We start from the raw sequence: 19,205 nt of genomic DNA, 5'->3' as shown, positions 1-19,205 counted from the left end.
ACCCCCACCACACCTCACCCCTCCTTGCATTGTTGCCTTTCCAAATTAGCCCCTTCCTTTCATTGCGCACTCCCTTTGCAGAGCTCCTCAAATGCACTGCTGCAACCCCAGGTACCATGCTCCTGCCCAATCCTCCATTAACACTTTGTTCCATTTGTTCCATGTCTTGCGTAAAGTTAAAATAGTGTGTGCTTTTTGGGAGTTGTAGTCTTGGTTCTATTGAACTCTTTTTTACTAAAGCTACAGATAGAGTGGTTTGTAAAAGCTGAAACTAGTTTTGAATAAAGTGTCCTTGATGATATGGAGTCATCCAGTAGCAGCGTATCGGGCATTCCACCTTTACCGTGCAGATATATGCCGAAGATCATAGATGACTCCATTTGGATCTTTGACAAGGGTAACTACTGCTTCGTAATGTTCCTTAACCTATGTGTGACAATCAGTAGCAATTTCTTCCACCACACTCTATGCCATAGTATGGGAACAAGGTCTTAGTATTTATCTGGTTTAAAGCCTACTTGTTCAACAAAAGCATTAAAACGGGTATCTCTACATCAATGGCCATCGCTGCTCCATTTTGAGTATCACAAGGATCCAAGCTAGCGCTCCTGCTATTAAACTTGTATGTCAGAAGATTAGGGGGCAGATTTCAGAGCCCATAGCGCCTCCTTGCACCACATCATTTTGTTTATGCTAATATGTCTCAACGAGGCCAAAGTCACCATGCCGAATTTACAAAGTGGCGCAATGCATGCATTGTGCCACTTTGTAACCCTTTGCGCTAATTATACCTGCACCAGGCATAATATATGCAAAGGGGGCGTTCCCCTGTTAGGCGGGCTGTAAAAATGGCGCAAAGAAATCTAAGAGATTTCTTTGTTTCATTTTTTTCGGCACTTTTAACACCTGCTCAGAGCAGATGTAAAAGGAGTCTCCCATTGGTTTCAATGCGCCTCGGGGTACTTTGCAAGATTAGCACCAGGATTTGTTATGCTAATCCTGCAAAGCGTCGAACTAATGTTAAAAATTCTGACGCTAATTCCCTAACTACCGCCATTGTGCGCCGTATATTAAATACGTCGCACGCATGGTGGTGTTAGGGGGATGCTAAGGTGAGCAACAAAACAACATTAAACTGTCCATCAAAGAAAACAAATCACTGAAAAGTCTAGATTCCACTTGAAACTGCTCTGAAAAATAAGATTGTTCATCCCTAAGTGATCAAATGTCAGAATATTTTAGCAAAAAAATTGCCTGACAGAAATATTTTATCCCTAATACCATTTATCTATTTATTTATTTTTCCCAATTTTATTTATGCAAGTATCACAGTGTACATACATTTTAGCCATAAGTAGAGCCTTGAACTAGAACTCAACACCATATCGAGCTCCGAACATTATAACATTGGCCTAAGCAAGTTAGTCATTTGCAAGCTTGTTTGAAGTATTATCTATGATGTATATGGTCAGGTAGTACAATCATAGTTATAAAAAAATTCGGCGTTTATACATAACAGTGGCATATTTTAGTGATGGGCTATCCAGCTCACGTCAATACATTGCATAGCATATTCAACTTATAACAACTTAATTGCAATACTGTAATACATTTTAATAGATACAAACGGGGAGAAAGAGCCGCTGCCGCACACTACCAGACCAGTCCACACTGTCTAGGCGGCAGTCCCTAATTGGGTAGCCAACCCCAGGCTGTGATTACATAAGCTGAGTGAACAATGAAAGGAGGAGACCAAGGCAATGTAAAGCGGTCGACTGGGGAGGCCTGAGGGGGGAGGGCGCATCATCACTCAGACACACACAAACATTTATCACACACTACCACTCTACCGCCCAATAGGGTATGACAACACCCGCATCCCACTATTTAGTGATCATCCGCTGAGGGGTCTCCGTCCTCCCCCATAGACTCCTGTGCTGACTTTCAAGCATGCCACGCCAGAATTCAAGGTTGCGTTCTGCATGCTCGTCCGTACGCGTCTTATGAAGGTGACCCTCCTCTGCAGTGGCCCACTCATTGGGGTCATTCAGGCATGTCTCCTGTACCGGAGGGGCCGGAGTCTTAGCTAAAACAAACCCCAACTGTGCGAATCTCAATGCCATTTTGCGTCCTTTTTTAGGGAGTGGGAGGAGGCCCAGCAAACAATGTTTCATTGTTACCTGCAGTTTCATAACTGTTACCCCTCTTAGCGTTCACACTATTTGGTGCCAAAAAGGCATAATAGATTTGCATGTCCATGTGACATGCTCGAAACTGGCGTGGGACACGGCACACAGCACACTGAGCACAGCCATCGGAGCGCAACGGAAACAGCCTATGCAGGCGTTGCGGTGTCAGATATACTCTATGCAAATAGTAAAAATGTGTCAGTTTAAACCTGGCATGGCTAGTCCCCTCACGCACTAACGCACAGGCCCTATTCCACTCCCCGTCTGTAAGCGGAGATCCCAGGTCTGCCTCCCACTTATCCCTTATCCCAGTGATATTGATCTGTCTGTCTCTCTTTAGGGCCTTATAGGTGCTAGAAAGAACCTTACGATCACATCCTGGGTCTATAATAGCCATCATGAGGTGGGATTCAGTGGGTTCCGCAGGGAAAGAGGTCCAGATCTCCCGAGCTCTCTGCACTAAGCTGGGGTATTGTAGGAATTGATCCTGATCCATGCCAAAGAGGTTCTCAGCCTCTTCTCGCATGACAAATGTGGCACTTTGATATAAATTCCCTGCATTGTTACATCCGCCTGCTCACCATCTAGAAAAATCCAGTACTTTGGAGGCCCTATCAAAAGGGGTGAATAGACCACAGCGGGAGAAGGAAGGCATATGGCGCTCTCTGCAATACCTGTGTGACAGCTCTCTCCCACATATTCGCCACCTGTAACACCAAAAAGGGGCTATCCCACGGTAGTCCAGCTCCACTCGTGAGCAGGCCTGGCAATTTGGATATATATGGAATCTTCTAGTAACTCTTTTTCCCAGTTGGGGGTATCACTACACCACATGGTCGCATATTGTAATAAACTCGCCATATAATATAAATGGAGGTCTGGCAGCCCCAGTCCCCCCGTCAGCTAAGTATAACATCAAAACCTCTAGGTGGACTCTGCATCTCTTGCCTGCCCAAATTAAAGATCGCAGTAGTTTATCAATCTGCCGAAACAGCGAAGAAGGCAATTCACAGAAGGAACTTTGCATGACATATAGACACCGTGGGAGTAAAATAATTTTACTGAGTGCTATTCTACCCATTACCGATAATGGTAGGGTGATCCAGAACGGAACAGAGGCACGGAGACCATCCATTATTCTTCCCATGTTCAATTCGTATTGAAGCTGAGGGGAGTGGGCTATTTGCATGCCCAAGTACTGAAAAGACTTGGGGGGTCATTCCGACCTTGGCGGACGGCTACCGCCACCCACCAGGCGGAAACCGCCATGCGGCCGCACTCCCGCGGCCCCCATTCCGACATTCCCGCTGGGCCGGCGGGAATGAGGCCGCAACACAGGAGCCGGCTCCTAATGGAGCCGGCGGTGTTGCGGCCGTGCGACGGGTGCAGTTGCACCCGTCGCGCTTTTCACTGTCTGCTGTGCAGACAGTGAAAAGCTGGCCGGGGCCCTGTTAGGGGGCCCCTGGACACCCCTTACCGCCAGCCTCTTCCTGGCGGTGAAAACCGCCAGAAACAGGCTGGCGGTAAGGGGGTCATAATCCACAGGGCAGCGCTGCTTGCAGCGCTGCCCTGGCGGATTATCACCGCCGGGGCAGAAATGGCAGAAAACCGCCGGCCGCGGTTATACCGCTGCGGTCAGAATACCAAAAACAGCACCGCCAGCCTGTTGGCGGTGCTTTGGTCTTTTTGTCCCTGGCGGTCTCGGACCGCCAGGGTCAGAATGACCCCCTTCGTCTCCCAGGTCAACCCCACCTGCGGTAACACTGCTGCCTCAACTGTTGCCAGCCCTGACATGGGGAACAATACCGTCTTTTGGCGATTGAACTGGAGGCCAGATATCTCTCCAAAGTCCACCATCATTTGTAAGAACAGCGGGATCGATCTCTCCGGATCAGTGACATACACCAGAGTGTCATCTGCATACAGCGATACGACATGCGTTCTGGTCCCTACTCTGATACCCCACGCTTCTAAGCCTGCCCTCAGTTGTATAGCTAGAGGCTCCATAGCCAACACAAATAGCAGTGGGGACAACAGGCAGCCCTGCCGTGTACCTTGTTCACTATCAAAAGGGTCCTACACCATCATCCTCAACCGCACCCTTGCTCACTGTGGTGTATACAGCATGCGTACCCATGCCAGGAAGTTTGGTCCAATGCCCATTCTGCTTAGCACCTCCCATAGGTAATCCCAGGACAAGGAATCAAACACCTTTACTATGTCTAGGGCCAATATTGTGGCCTGAGCTGCAGAATCAGACGTCTCATGCATTACATGCAATAACCTCCGCAGATTCATTTGAGTTCCCCTCCCTAGGATAAATCCACATTGATCGTCTCTAACCAGATGGGCCACGACTCGCTGCAGTCGGGTTGCCAGCACTTTAGCAAGCAACTTCACATTGACATTGAGTATAGATAATGGTCTGTAGGAGCCAGGATCCATCGGTTCCTTCCCTGGTTTCGGAATCATAACTATCAGTGCTTCCCTCGTGTGTTGGGAGTGTGCCTACATTGCGAGCTTCGCAGAACGTTTCTAATAATCGGGTGTGCCATGGCGCCCAAAGATTCCTGTAGCTCCTCTAACATCACCTCCCCATCCATCTCCCCGTCTGATCCTCAGTGAGTCGGGAAAAGTGGAATCTGTCCAAATACCTGTGCATCTGGCCTATATCCTTCGTCTTTGGGGAAGTGTATATGTATTTCAGATGATCCTTCAAAAAGAGGTTCACTCGCACTTGTCCCAAATACCTCTCTCCGGTCGGTCCTTGTAATGATAGGTTTACTGGCACAGGCCGCTCGCGCTTAAGGATCCAGGCCAGCATGCGCTGTGAATGGTCTCCCTCCCAGTACAACCTCTGCCTGTAATCCTGACGTACATAACTATCTAGCCTATTCCAAATATCTCATATTTTTGTGCGCGTCACGTGACAGTCTGCCTCAGAGATTTCTCCACTGGTCACTCGGGACTGAAGAGCAGTCAGGACATCCTCCTGTTGTGTAAGTTCCCATTCTAGCTTTTTCCTAATGCCAAAGGTTTTGCCAATGCTCTCACCCCGAATAACTACATTAAGGGCCTCCCATTCTATGCCTTGTGTTAGAGTTGTAGACCATTTTACAGTAAAATATCCATTGAGGTCCATCCGCATGTCACCTTTATATTCTGGGTCCCCTAACAACTCAGGCCGCAACCTCCACATGAGGATTTTCGGTCTAGGTGTATGGGTCTCGCACTCTAATAACAAAGGAACGTGGTCTGACAGAAACCTCACCTGATAGGCAACACAACGGACATCCAGTGTACCCATGTTAGCCAGTAAAACTCTATCCAGTCTGCAGTATGCCCAATGTGTAGGCATGTAACAGAAATACACTGAGGAAGCGGGTGTAGTTCCCTCCATATGTCTACAAAATGCAGGCTACTCATAACCTTGCATAGTTTAGCTGTGATGTGTGGCTTAGTGCCAAGTTTCGGGGGCTCCTGTCTAAAACGCCATCCAGGACACAATTAAAGTCTCCCACCCAGATGACGGGCATTCCCACATAGGGTACTAACTCCTGTTGCAGTGTTTTAAAGAACTCTGCATCGTCTGTGTTAGGGGCATATATATTCAGGATGCAGAGTTTGCACCCATCAAAATCACTGTGTAAGAATAAACAACAACCTAGTACGTCTGCTGTTAAGCTTTTGAAATGGAAAGGCACCCCAGGGGCAACCCAGAGACCCTCCCCTAGCGTGTGAGGAATAAGATGCGAGTACAATTGTCCCTGTCACTTTTTCTGTAGCTTTTGCACCTTGCTATCTATCAAATGCGGCTCTTGGAGTAGAGCAATTTGGGCACCTGTGCGTCTAAAGTAAGTGTGCACTTTATAACGCTTTACAAAATAATTTAGCCCCCTCACATTCCATGTGATAATTCACATTAAGGGACGCATCTTGAGCTAAGTCCAACAACAGATGTATCCCTATCCAAAAACCTCTTCCGCTCCATCATGCCCATGTTCATCCCAATTGTATATCCTGGTCCAACCCGCGCTCAATACTGAAACTCCATTTCCCTTCTCCCTCACAACGCATACAGTACCCCAAGTGTATAATACAGAATACCAACTGTAACTCAAAATCGCCGTCAACATCCCCAACCCGCCCTGGGTAAACACCACCTTCAACTAGTGTCTGTCCACTCTGTGTGTGCGCCCCCCTATCTACTCTAGGATCCAGAGGAGAGGGAGAGCAGAGCACTACTCCTGCTCGATAGCAAGGAACTGTTCGATATGGTGTGGTTCAATTCCCACACAACCATCCAAACTTCACACACAGTACACCCGATATAGTAACCTACTGCTGCAATACAAAAAACTAATTATAGCTAATAACAAGGTGCAGGGCGCAGCCAGATATGGTAGATGGTAAAAGAGCGTGCCTGTTCTATCGCCCCCCACCCCATATACTGTAGCCATCCCGAGTCACCACCCCTCCCAGCATCAACAGACAGTAGCATAGAAAGAAATCGGGGGAGAAAAACGAGAAAGAGGAGAGCAGAAATAAAGTCAATATTTCCAGGCCTGATGCGGGTTAGAGGCTGGCAGTCCTTCATGGCATCCCGGTAGCACCCTTGTTAGCTGCAGTGTCCGAGTCCGGTGTCAGGTCTCCCCTCCGTTTGATGATCCAGAGCGCGATGATGTCTCTGAGGTGACCAATTTGACTAATAATCTGGCCTCCTCATGTTCCTGTCTCAGTTGCTCCAGAGTCAGGGTATTCTTCGGGTGCATTTTTACTTTGTCTCCATGGCCAGTGTGGCGGTATCTGTTGTTTCTGTGTGTGGTGGCCTGCAAGTCACTAGCCCTCTGGTCTCTTCTGCGGATACCCCTATGCAGTGTCCCGAGGGGTCCCACACCGGTTCTCAATTCCAGCCAGTCCCAAACTGCCTCTGGCGTTTGGAAGAAATGCGCACGGCCTGCATGTAATACCTTCAATTTTGCAGGGTAGAGGAGCATATAAGTATAACCCAGTTCTTTCAGTTTTTATTTAGCACCTATATACGATTGTCTTTGGAGCTGCACCGCTCTAGTGTAGCCTGGGAAGAATCGTATGGTATGATTCTCATAGGAGGGATCTCTGCATTTGCGCACTTCCTGTAAAATGATATGACGATCTCTATAGTTGAGAATCTTGGAAATAATCGTTCTGGGGGAGCCCCCGGCGGTCGGGGGCAGTCAACGCCCAACTCCCTGTGCGCCTGCTCAATTATGAACACCGGCGACAGGAGGGCAGAGGGCATCATTTTTTCAATCCACACTTTTAAAAAGGCCTCTGGGGCACTCCTCTCTACCACCACCGGGAAGCCCACTATGCGTAAGTTACATCTCCTCGCTCTACCCTCTGCATCTTTGGCCCACGCCTCCAGCCTGCGTGTCTCGGTCTCAAGGGCAGCCACTGTGGCTTTCAACGTATCCATATCCGTCTGTAGGGATGTCACTTGCTTCTCAGTGGCTACCGAGTGTTCTGCCACCACCCTCAAATCCACTCTCAATAAGTTAATGTCTACCGCTATAGCAGCAATTTGCACCTGCACTGCCTGTCCGGATGCCTCAATGGCTGCCAAGATCTGTATTCCGGTGGGCTCGTCCCCCTTACCCGTGGGCATACGGTAGTCTTTCTGTAGGCTTCCTCCTGCATTCTGGGCGGTATATTGCTCCATCTTGGTCTGCTGTGCGCCTTTGTTTGAGGGCCCCGGCAGCCACGGTCTGTTGTGTCGCAGCCAGCAGTAGCGCCAAACAAGCGCGTCCAGTCCATTCTGCCTGTGTCGATGCAGTTTCCTTCTCCACTCCAGCAATATAATGATCTGCCCATTCAAGCGGCCAACAGGGAGTACGGGCATCTATCTCCCAGCGTAGTGGCCGTCTGGTGGGTGGTGGGGGTAGATAGAGGCAACCACATCCAAAACAATCAACCCAGTTACGAAGTCCTCGTCACTTCTGGAGCTTCTCAACTCCTTCCTTCGGCCCAGCAATGTCCCACACCAGACTCAGTCGTGCTCTGCAAGTTCCAAAATGCCCGGTCAGGTGCCCCCATCACCCCAGCTGCTCCGCTCTCCATATCTCGCTCTCGTTGTCGGGCCCTCCTCACCTTCACCACACGACTCCACCAGGCTGCGCTCAGAGGCCCCTCCGGCCTAGATCTCCATGGAGCAGGGAGGTCCGAAAGCCAGCCACGCGCCTCCCCTGCCTCAGAGCTCCCCAGGTGGGCCCTTCCAGCGCCACACACCGGCTGTGAGCTCTAAGCGCCAATGATAATCGCTGGAGCCGCCATTTTGGAGTCAGACACTCCTCATGTGTGTCTCTCCGTGGCACCTTCATGGCGTCTCTGGTCCTCCCCCTGCTCTCGCCACTGTCCCCCCACCTTTCACCAATGAGATCGCCGGTCAGCGGAAACTCAGGGTGGCAGGATGGTGCAGGATTCAATCGCCAAGGCTGGGAGCACTCGTTCAGTGTGTTGCGTCAGCCATCTTGTTGGCCATGCCCCCCCAAATACCATTTATAAAAATATCATCCCAATTAATTTAGGTTTTCTGTTATGAATGTCAATGAGGCTACCGTTTTAGTTACAATATTTGAGTACCATACCACCTAAACATGACTTTAAATTCATCCTTCAGTCTATGATGATATGCAGCTTTGAGCAGGGCCTTAGCTGAAAGGGTGGGGGCCGGTTTTGAAGCGGTGGGGACCGGTTTTGTTACTAGGGGCCGGTTTTGAAGCAGTGGGGACCGGTTTTGTTACTAGGGGCCGGTTTTGCAGCAGTGTTGCAAACTCGGCCCCCAGTAACAGAAGCAGCTGTGATTTGAACTCTTGCCCCTCCCACCCCACCCACACGGCCCAGGGACGGGTCTGACAAAATATTGCCAGGGCTGCTTTGGGTTCCCAGTACGGCCCTGGCTTTGTTCAGTATAACATCCTTCTAATTGGAATGCCTCAATTCTGTGTGGCCGACCTCAAAAGTATCCTACACTTAGCTGCCAGACTTATCACTTACATGAAAAAAATTGATTTATCACACCAGCTCTAAGCTACTTCAACAGTCATATGTCACACAGTACAGGGAGTGCAGAATTATTAGGCAAATGAGTATTTTGACCACATCATCCTCTTTATGCATGTTGTCTTACTCCAAGCTGTATAGGCTCGAAAGCCTACTACCAATTAAGCATATTAGGTGATGTGCATCTCTGTAATGAGAAGGGGTGTGGTCTAATGACATCAACACCCTATATCAGGTGTGCATAATTATTAGGCAACTTCCTTTCCTTTGGCAAAATGGGTCAAAAGAAGGACTTGACAGGCTCAGAAAAGTCAAAAATAGTGAGATATCTTGCAGAGGGATGCAGCACTCTTAAAATTGCAAAGCTTCTGAAGCGTGATCATCGAACAATCAAGCGTTTCATTCAAAATAGTCAACAGGGTCGCAAGAAGCGTGTGGAAAAACCAAGGCGCAAAATAACTGCCCATGAACTGAGAAAAGTCAAGCGTGCAGCTGCCACGATGCCACTTGCCACCAGTTTGGCCATATTTCAGAGCTGCAACATCACTGGAGTGCCCAAAAGCACAAGGTGTGCAATACTCAGAGACATGGCCAAGGTAAGAAAGGCTGAAAGACGCCCACCACTGAACAAGACACACAAGCTGAAACGTCAAGACTGGGCCAAGAAATATCTCAAGACTGATTTTTCTAAGGTTTTATGGACTGATGAAATGAGAGTGAGTCTTGATGGGCCAGATGGATGGGCCCGTGGCTGGATTGGTAAAGGGCAGAGAGCTCCAGTCCGACTCAGACGCCAGCAAGGTGTAGGTGGAGTACTGGTTTGGGCTGGTATCATCAAAGATGAGCTTGTGGGGCCTTTTCGGGTTGAGGATGGAGTCAAGCTCAACTCCCAGTCCTACTGCCAGTTCCTGGAAGACACCTTCTTCAAGCAGTGGTACAGGAAGAAGTCTGCATCCTTCAAGAAAAACATGATTCTCATGCAGGACAATGCTCCATCACACGCGTCCAAGTACTCCACAGCGTGGTTGGCAAGAAAGGGTATAAAAGAAGGAAATCTAATGACATGGCCTCCTTGTTCACCTGATCTGAACCCCATTGAGAACCTGTGGTCCATCATCAAATGTGAGATTTACAAGGAGGGAAAACAGTACACCTCTCTGAACAGTGTCTGGGAGGCTGTGGTTGCTGCTGCACGCAATGTTGATGGTGAACAGATCAAAACACTGACAGAATCCATGGATGGCAGGCTTTTGAGTGTCCTTGCAAAGAAAGGTGGCTATATTGGTCACTGATTTGTTTTTGTTTTGTTTTTGAATGTCAGAAATTTATATTTGTGAATGTTGAGACGTTATATTGGTTTCACTGGTAATAATAAATAATTGAAATGGGTATATATATTTTTTTGTTAAGTTGCCTAATAATTATGCACAGTAATAGTCACCTGCACACACAGATATCCCCCTAACATAGCTAAAACTAAAAACAAACTAAAAACTACTTCCAAAAATATTCAGCTTTGATATTAATTAGTTTTTTGGGTTCATTGAGAACATGGTTGTTGTTCAATAAGAAAATTAATCCTCAAAAATACAACTTGCCTAATAATTCTGCACTCCCTGTATTAAAAAAACTATCTGACCCACATACAAAGGCGATATACTTAAAAACCCTCTACCACACCCTTATCTCATGGAAACATGCAAATTGTCTGAAAAAACTAGACCACTGTGAAGGACTTTAGCAAGACTTATCCGAATACATGTTTAAAAAAATATGTCCACCCGGATTGTAATTTCTGAGGGAATGCATCTAGGAGTCAGAATGCAATAACTTTTTGACTTTTGTGGACCCCCACTGAGTCATTACTGGGATCTGGGCACCCCCACTGGGTCATTATTATAAGCCTAATCAGGTTCTGTGATTTAAGCCTAAAAGCAAAACACAAAAATACGAAAAGGCATATACACCAAACAAGTGCTCGAATTGTGAAATATTTTGGTTAACTCACAATCAAATATATTTTTTTCAAATTATTTGGTTTGCTTGTGCTTCTCTATTTATATACACTTTAATTTATTTTAATGTTATTTAAATTTGTAAACAGTTGCGGACCCCTTTAGTAGGCCTCAGGAACTCCCAGGGGTCGTCGGACCACAGGTTAACAACCACCAAAGTAGTGTGTACATCCTATGTATTTAATAACCCTCCTTCAGCACCCCTTCCAGATCCAGCCTGCTACCTTCTCCCTGTGTTTATCCTCCATACTCTCAGTCATCCAAAAATACTCCAGACAACTTCTGTACATGTGCAAACTTTCTTATGTCTTGATGCTCCCTATATATTTTTACCACGTTGTTATTATAGATTCAGATATGGCACTAAAGCACCCTTATTGTAATGCACTTTGATACATATTGCGTTTAGAAGCACTATACCAAGAAAACTATAAAACTGTGTTGCTAGAAAATATATGTTTGGTCGGATTTTTGCTATATAAACTCTCTCGGTCTTTATACAAAATACAGCTACCCTGTAAGTCCACCTTTCTGAAACTCTAAACTTGGAGTGACAGTATGGAAAGTTCCCCCAGACCTCTCGTCGCAAAGTGAATGGAGCAATGCAACTACCGAGCACATGCTGACACCCAGGAAAGTCTGAGTGTAATGTCAGATATAGAATGATAGCAAAGGAAAATCAGTGACACAGAAAGATAAGGAGAAATCAGATTTGTGATGGAGGACCATCACCTTAAAGTACTCTGTTAATTGACCTATGGAGAACTGACACATAAAAGAAGTCAGAAGACTGTAATGTCCATTGCTGATCTCATGTAGGTGACAGTATTACCCATCGCTGGAGTCATATTGTGAGGCACAGATCAGATTTGTACGTCGTGGGCCTCACATAGGGGAATCACAGCAGAGTATTGCAAAGCATTGGTCTCATATATTGAAGTTACAGGAGAGTATTGCACAACACTAGCCTCATAAATTGAAGTTACAGCAGAGTATTGCACAACACGTGTCTCGTATTGAAGACACAGCAGAGTATTGCACAACTCTGATCTCATATATTGAAGTCACAGGAGATTATTGCACAACATTGGTCTCATATATTGAAGTAACAGGAGGGTATTGCACAACACTGGACTCCTATATTGAAGTCACAGCAGAGTATTGCGCAACACTGATCTCGTATATTGAAGTCACATGAGGGTATTGCACAACACTGGTCTCATACATTGAAGTCATAGAAGGTTTCTACATAACACTGGTCTCATATATTGAAATAACAGCAGAGTATTTGTAGGGAAATGTCTCCCTTGGAATGGTTACCCCCTAACTTTTTACCTTTTGTTGATCCCAGTTATGATTGAAAGTGTGCTGGGACCCTGCTAACCAGGCCCCAGCACCAGTTTTCTTTCCCTAAACTGTACCTTTGTTCCCACAATTGGCACAGCCCTGGCACACAGATAAGACTCTTGTAAATGGTGCCCCTGGTACCAAGGGCCCTGTGGCCAAGAAAGGTCTCTAAGGGCTGCAGTTTGTATTATGCCACACTGGGGACCCCTCACTCAGCACATGCACACTGCCTCACAGCTTGTGTATGCTGGTGAGAAGAAAATGACTAAGTCAGCATGGCACTCCCCTCTGGGTGCCATGCCCACATCCCACTGCCTGTGGCATAGGTAAGTCACTCCTCTAGCAGGCCTTACAGCCCTAAGGCAGGGTGCACTATACCACAGGTGAGGGCATAAGTGCGTGAGCACTATGCCCCTACAGTGTCTAAGCCAAACCTTAGATATTGTAAGTGCAGGGTAACCATAAAGAATATATGGTCTGGGAGTCTGTCAATTACCAACTCCACAGTTCCATAATGGCTACACTGAAATCTGGGAAGTTTGGTATCAAACTTCTCAGCACAATAAATCCACACTGATGCCAGTGTGGGATTTATTGAAAAAATACACACAGAGGGCAGAGGAGTCCGACTCCTAGTGCTAGGCTGACCAGTTACTGCCAGCCTGCCATAACCAGATGGGCTTCTGGCCACATGGGGTGAGTGCCTTTGTCATCCTGTGGCCAGGAACAAAGCCTGCACTGGGTGGAGGAGCTTCTCTCCTCCCCTGAGCTGAGGTGTCCCCTGCCTTTAGAAATCCTCCATCTTGGTTTTGGAGGATTCCCCAATAGAAATAGGGATGTGCCCCCCTCCCCTCTGGGAGGAGGCACAAGGAGGGTGTAGCCACCCTCAAGGACAGTAGCCATTGGCTACTACCCCCCCAGACCTAAACACACCCCTAAATTTAGTATTTAGGTTACTCCAGTATTGGAACTTTCATAGATTCACATGCTTGAATCATTCCCCGTCGTCGAGATGGGAGTCCCGGTACAATTTTCATAAGTAATGTTAAAACATATTGAAGAGAAAAAGGCCCTAGGCCTCTTCAATTTGATAGTCAATCAGAGTCATTTTGTGAAAAGGACCAAACCTGATCCTCCACCAATCAGGCGACAGCACCCTTCAGAACCTCCTGAGAGAAGCTCTAGCACCTCAGATTTTCTACCGCACGTCGTGCTAGGGAGTCTCCTCAGAGCTCTGCTCTGTTTTCACACCTTTATTCAGCTCTTTTTCTCTCAGAGAAATTCATTTATTTGGATTTGTCAGCTATTTTTCAACTATGTCTGACAAGGAAAAGAAAAGTCTCTTTAGAGACTGCAAGACTTGTGGGAAGAAAAGACTTCATTCTGAAGATCCTCATCAAGATTGCATTTACTGCCTCTATCCAGATCATTCAGCCAAGGACTGTAAGATTTGCCGTACATTTTCTTCTAAGACCTTAAAGGATAGAGAAGGCAGATTATTAATATGGCTGCAGAAACTGAAGCATAGGGAGGATCCAGTTTCTGATTCTGAGAGTGAGGAATCATCAACATCCAAGAGATCAACTAAAAGGGCAAGATCACGCTCTAGATCTCCCTCACAAACCTCAAGGAAAGCCCTCAAAAAGACTGCTTCAGGGTCTTATAAGGGTCGCAGCCCATCTTCTTCCCCAACTAAACTCTCAAGTAAAGAGGGGAAAAAACATTCTTCCAGTTCTGAGAGGCACAGGAAATCCTCATCTGTTCCACCATCTGTGCCTTTCAAAAAGCCATCCTCTGTGACTGGAAAAAAGGCCTCGTCGACGGATTCCCCGTCGACGGCACCGTTGGTGGGCGCATTGCAGACGACAACAGCTACTTTAGGTTTTCCATCGTCAACGGCTCCGTCGGCGACATCGTCGATGAGTACACCACCGTCGACGAGAACTGCAACGACGACATCAGCGTCGACGACTGTCTACACCTCGTCATCGTCGACGGCGCTGATGTCAGTGTCAGCTTTACCGTCGTCGACGACTTCGTCGACGGTAGACTCGTCGGGGAAGCTTGCTGCTATTAAAATAACGGTGCGTCCAGCGTCGACGGCACCGTCTACGACAAAGTCAATTTACACGTCGTCGACGAGGGAAAAATATAAAAAAAGAACAGAAAAATTAACTCCAACCCACACTTCACCTAGTAAGGTATCCTCCCTGGTACCAGTACATCTTTTGGAGGGAGATGAAGATTCAGATGAAGATGGGCCTTTTGGAACAGCCCACAGCCCCTCTGAATTGAATGTAAAATACCAGGAAGAGGAGGAATATGAGGAAGCTTATGATCCCCAGGCTTCCTTGGAGCATCAGCAGTATCAACAGAGAACGTATATCCCTTCCGACCTGCTTACTGGCCTTAGAGCCATGTTGGTGGATTACAACAGAAGGTTTCCTCCACAAGGAGAACAGCCTCCTCCATCGCCCATTTCTGGTCTTTCTACTCCACATCAAAGACCAACGTCTTTGCATCTCACAGATGTGGCCACCCCGGACATGACAATTCCCCAAGACACTGACATTTCAGAAGGAGATCAGGAGGAAGGAGAGCTCATAGATACTCACTCAGAGTGGGACGAGTATATTATTCCTGCTCCATCTTCTCCTTCTCATTCGAAGGTGGAGTCCCCACCTGAAGACATTGGAGGTTTTCACAATCTCTTAGAGAGGGCAGCCAAGCGTTTTGCATTACCGCTACCTACGAAGCAAACAGATTGTTTCCTTTATGATTTTAAAGAGCCCTTCCAGAAGTCTGTGCGCTCTATCCCGATGGTGAACTACTTGTGGGAAGAAGGCCTTAAAGTCATGACTAATCCGGCAACAGTCACAGCAGTTTTTCCACGTCTGGATAAGAAATACAAAGCTCCTGATGATGCCCCAACATGCTTGACAGGCCATCCTCCTCCAGATTCAGTAGTAGCTCAAGCGGCTCAAAGAAGATCAAAAAATCCTTCTGCTCCGATTTCCGCGCCCCCAGATAAGGAGGGTAGGAGGCTAGATAACATAGGAAAAAGATTCTCCTCTATGGCCAGCCTAGTGCTTAGAGCTGCCAACTCCTTGGCTATTTTGTCTCGATTCGACAGACAGCTTTGGGCGGATATTGCACCTTTTATTAATCAACTGCCGGAAGACGTAAAATCAGAGGCAAATAAGACTGTACAAGAGGGTCAACGCACGTCTGCAGAGCTTATAGACTGTGCAATGGATATAGCGACCACTGCTTTCAGACAGCTTGCAGGTGCTGCTGTATTAAAAAGACAGGGCTGGCTCAAAGCCACCTCATTTCGTCCAGAAGTCCAGAATAAAATCCTAGACTTACCCTTTGATGGCCAAGCGCTATTTGGGAAACATGTGGACGAAGCCCTACAGTCAATTAAAACGGACACGGACACGGCAAGGTCATTAGGGACCCTGCAATATCGAAGATCGTCCTTTCGTCCTAGGGGGCGTGGCCAGCCCTCTTACAGAGGGGGATATCAACAACAGAGATACTCTTCCTATCCATCATCTTCACAACAATATCGGCCATACTACTCCCAAAGACAACCGACTCAACCAGCCTATAGTAGACCGGCAGGCCGTGGACGCTCAACCCGCCCCGCTAAAGATTCTGCTCGTAGAACCTGATGTTTTCGAGGCACCGGCTACACCCAGTCCTCCTCCTGTCACCCTGGGCGGAAGAATTTCCTTATTTCTCAGTCAATGGCAAACCATTACGTCAGACAAGTGGGTCCTACAATTAGTGGAACGGGGCCATGCTTTAGAATTTGTCCAGAAACCTCCCTCGAACCCTCCCCGCAGGACTCCTTCAAGATATCCTCAACAACTCAAAGAAGAGGTCTACAAGCTCCTTCTCAAGGGAGCTATAGAGAAGGTGCCTCGGGATCAACGAGGAACAGGATTTTATTCCAGGTTCTTCATCATTCGAAAAAAGTGGAAGGATTGGAGACCGATCCTCGATTTAAGGCAACTAAATGTATACCTAAAGAAGCAATCGTTTCGAATGATCAGCCTGCAAGACGTCCTTCTGCGTCTCAATCAAAGAGATTTTATGTCATCGCTAGACCTCAAGGACGCATACTTCCACATACCAATCCACCCTGCCCACAGAAAGTATTTGAGATTTACCGTAGCCGGGAGCCATTATCAATATCGCGTCCTTCCCTTCGGGCTCAAATCAGCCCCAAGAATATTTACCAAATGCCTAGCACCAGTGGCAGCCTTTCTCAGGAGAAGAAAGCACCAGGTCTTTCCATACTTAGATGACTGGTTAATAAAGGCAAAGCCTTACACAGGAGCACACAAGTCAACAAGAAAGTGCGTTTCCTTACTGACCAATCTCGGATTCACGATCAACTGGGAGAAGTCCAACCCTCTACCAGTACGCAGTATTACTTTTCAGGGAGCAAAACTGAACATGGAATCCGGCATGGCATGTCCCACGTTAGAGAGACAACAAAGGTTACTAACCCTAGGGAGTTTCATACACAAAAGACGAAAGGTTACAGTCCGTCTCTTCAAATCACTATTAGGCATGATGTCTTCATGCATACCTCTGATCCCTCTGTGTCGGCTAAAGATGCGCCCCTTGCAGGAGCAGCTAAACTGTCAATGGCTTCAAGTATCAGGAACTTTCGAAGACCAGATACAAATAACTCCGATAATGATCAAAACCCTCAAGTGGTGGTCTCAAAAGCATCATCTCTCAATCGGTCTCTCGTTTCTTCAACAGCCAGCCAGCCCCGTGGACCATAACAACAGATGCCTCACTGGAAGGCTGGGGCGCAGTATTACAGGACCTGAAAATAAGTGGCAAATGGCCAACTCATCTGGCATCAAGGCATATCAATTGGCTAGAACTCAGGGCAGTGCACCTCGCCTTACAAGCGTTTCTCCCAAGAATCTATGGATCGCGAGTGGTGATAAGAACGGACAACACCACTACGATGCACTATCTCAACAAACAAGGAGGTACAAGATCTCTCACCCTCTCCAGGGAAGCCCAAGCGATCTGGAACTGGGCCTCGCAGCAAGGCGTCACACTATCGGCGGTACACTTGCCAGGAATAAACAACAAGGCAGCAGATGCACTCACCAGGCAGAAATCGGACTGTCACGAGTGGGAACTAGACCAGACGGTACTAACCCAGATTTTTTCCCAGTGGGGAACACCAACAGTGGATCTGTTTGCGAAGAAGGACAACGCCAAATGCCAGTTCTTCGCAAGTTGGCATTACCAAAAGGGATCTTGGGGGAATGCGTTTTCGATAGTCTGGTCAGACATCTTTGCTTACGCCTTTCCTCCCATTCCGTTGATCCCAAGGGTCCTCACGAAGATGAAAACAGAACCGTGCACTCTCATACTGATAGCCCCGTACTGGCCGCGCCAACATTGGTTCACAGAGCTCCTCATTCTGTCAGTCAAACCTCATATTCCACTGGAGCCGTTACCTCATTTACTAACAATGAACAACGGCCAAGTTCGACACCCCGATCCGCAGTCAATGCGGTTAACAGCATGGCTCCTCACCACAGAGAATTTGCGCATTTGAACATCCCGCAGGACTGCAGAGATATTTTGTCACAGGCCAGAGCGGATAGCACTAACAAGGCGTATCAGTGTAAATGGAGAAGATTCTGTGCCTGGTGTCATCAGCGTCAAATCGACCCTCTACTTTCACCACCAGAAGAGATGTTGCCGTATCTCTTAGAGTTAGCTCGATCTGGCCTAGCACACTCGTCCATTAAAGTTCATGTAGCAGCCATAGCTGCATACAGACGTTCAGATGACACACCCTCGCTCTTCTCTTCTCGGCTGATTAAGAGATTTCTGAAGGGGCTGTTCAGGGTTTACCCTCCTTTCAGACCTCCACCTCCTTCGTGGAATTTGAATATTGTTTTGGCACAACTGATGAAGCATCCATTTGAACCGATCCACCGTGCTTCCCTCAAATACTTGTCATGGAAGGTTGCCTTATTGATAGCTCTTACATCAGCTAGGCGGGTCAGTGAGGTGCAAGCGCTCTCCATCCAAGAGCCATTCCTGCAGCTTAAACAAGATAGACTACTAATGCGCACTAACCCGCATTTTATTCCAAAGGTTCCGTCAGACTTTCACATGAACGAACCTTTGGTCTTCAAGTCCTTTTTCCCTCATCCATCTACTCCAGCGGAGAGAGCATTACACTCTCTAGACGTGAAAAGATGCGTTCAATTTTATTTGGACAGGACTAAAGCTTTTCGGCGCTCTAATCAGCTATTTGTGGCGTACAGTGCTCCTAGGAAGGGGTACCCGCTATCCAAGCAGAGTATTTCTAGATGGATCGCCTCTGCTATTCGCTTCTGCCATCAGGCAGCGGGCAAACCTTTGCAGTCATCTGTGCATGCTCACTCGACGAGAAAAGTCGCATCGTCAGCGGCACTGTTTGCCGGAGTGCCACTACAAGACATATGTAGGGCAGCAACATGGAAGAGCTGTCATACCTTCACTAAGTACTATTGCTTGGAGTCCCTCTCGCACGGAGAGGTAGCAGTGGGCCAGGCGGTTCTCAGGAATCTCTTCA

Source organism: Pleurodeles waltl, chromosome 6, assembly GCF_031143425.1.
Source record: "Pleurodeles waltl isolate 20211129_DDA chromosome 6, aPleWal1.hap1.20221129, whole genome shotgun sequence".
NCBI lineage: Eukaryota > Metazoa > Chordata > Amphibia > Caudata > Salamandridae > Pleurodeles > Pleurodeles waltl.
This window is presented reverse-complemented; position numbering follows the sequence as displayed.